Below are 1,750 nucleotides of genomic sequence, written 5' to 3'. Positions count from 1 at the left end.
TACTATGTATGACTATGCTAAACCTTCTTCAATAGGAACTGAGTCTAGTATAGTTAGACCTGCTATTGCTGTCAATAATTTCGCACTAAAACCTAACACAAGTCAGATGATACAATAATTTGTTCAGTTTGATGGTTTGCAGTATGAGGATCCCAACACGCACTTGGGGAATTTTCTTGAATTTTGTGATACATTCAAAATCAATGGCATTTCTGATGATGCCATTCATCTTCGGTTATTTCCCTTTTCACTGAGAAACAAAGCTAAACAGTGGTTGAACTCGTTACCACGAGGGTCTATCACTACTTGGGAACAAATGACCGAGAAGTTCTTACTAAAATATTTTTCGCTGGCTAAAACGGCTAAATTGCGTAATGATATCTCTTCTTTTGTGCAGATAGATTTAGAAACACGTTACGATGCATGGGAGAGATACAAGGACTTACTGAGAAGGTGCCCTCACCATCGGTTATCGCTTTGGTTGCAAGTTCAAACGTTTTACAATGGTGTGAATCCTTCGACAAGACAAATGATTGACGCAGCTGCTGGCAGAACCATCAACAATAAAACACCGGAAGATGCCTATGAATTCATAGAGGAGATGTCACTGAACAACTATCAGTGGCAAGTTATGAGGACAAAGCCAACGAAAATAGTCGGCATCTAAAACATCGATTCAGTCACCATGCTCTCTAATTAGGTAGAACTTCTCAATAAAAAGATTGATAGTTTTCTTGGTTCTACGCAGGTACATCCAGTAATGGGGTGTGACTCAAGCAGAGGAGGTGTGCATACAGAATATCAATCCTTCAATCCCACAACTGAAGAGGAACAAGACAACTATATGGGTAATAATAACTTTAGATCTCAAAATAACCCATACAGTAATACTTATAATGCAGGTTGGAGGAACCACCCCAATTTTTCCTGGGGAGGTCAAGGGAATCAGAAGCCACAAAATCCTCAGGGTTTTCAACAGCCACCTTATCAACAGGAGAAAAAACCAAACCTTGAAAAGATGCTTTCTAAATTCATCTTGGTGTCAGAAACCCGTTTCTAAAATACCGAGACAGCACTTAAGAATCAACAAGCATCGATCTAAGGACTCGAAACTCAGATAAGCCAGTTATCCAAACTAATCTCCGAATGACCACAAGGTAGCCTACTAAGTAATACTGAACCTAATTCGAGGGAACACCTCAATGCAATTAGCACTCAAGATAAGGAAGGATTCATTGCACCTAAGATAGAAATATAGCAAGACAACGCGATGAACAAAGGACGAGAAGAGGTAAACAATAATTATCCCAAACAGGTAACTACAACTCATGAACCTCATGTGCCATATCCTAAAGCGATGACGAAAGACAGAACAGAAGAACACTTCGGTAAGTTTGTCAAACTCTTAATGAAATTACATATTAATTTACCCTTTATTGAAGTTCTTTCGTAGATGCCCAACTCAGCAAAATTCTTAAAGGAACTTCTGAGCAATAAAAGGAAATTAGATGCTACATCACATGTGGAACTCAATGCAGTCTGCTCAGCTATTCTAAAGAATGAGCTACCTAACAAATTGAAAGATCCAGGGAGTTTTACAATTCCTTGCTTAATTGGTAGTCTATCTGTGAATAATGCTGTAGCTGATCTGGGGGCAAGTATAAATGTTATGCCATATAAAATTTTTAAACGACTAGGTCTTGGGAAACCCAAACAGACTAGGATGAGCATACAATTGGCTGACAAAACA

At 38.7% G+C, this 1,750-nt stretch overlaps 1 non-coding gene across 1 annotated transcript; it reads right to left on the bottom strand.

The window, feature by feature from the left end:
- Window positions 1-364: 364 nt before the first annotated feature.
- On the bottom strand, window positions 365-471 carry LOC128281939 (small nucleolar RNA R71). Its single transcript, XR_008272231.1, has one exon. It is a non-coding gene; the product is annotated as a small nucleolar RNA R71 (small nucleolar RNA).
- Between the last annotated feature and the right edge of the window lie 1,279 nt (window positions 472-1,750).

The sequence above is a fragment of the Gossypium arboreum genome, chromosome 1 (genome assembly GCF_025698485.1).
Source record: "Gossypium arboreum isolate Shixiya-1 chromosome 1, ASM2569848v2, whole genome shotgun sequence".
Lineage (NCBI taxonomy): Eukaryota > Viridiplantae > Streptophyta > Magnoliopsida > Malvales > Malvaceae > Gossypium > Gossypium arboreum.
Note: the sequence above shows the minus strand (reverse complement) of the source record. Positions and strands in the feature narration are given on the sequence as shown.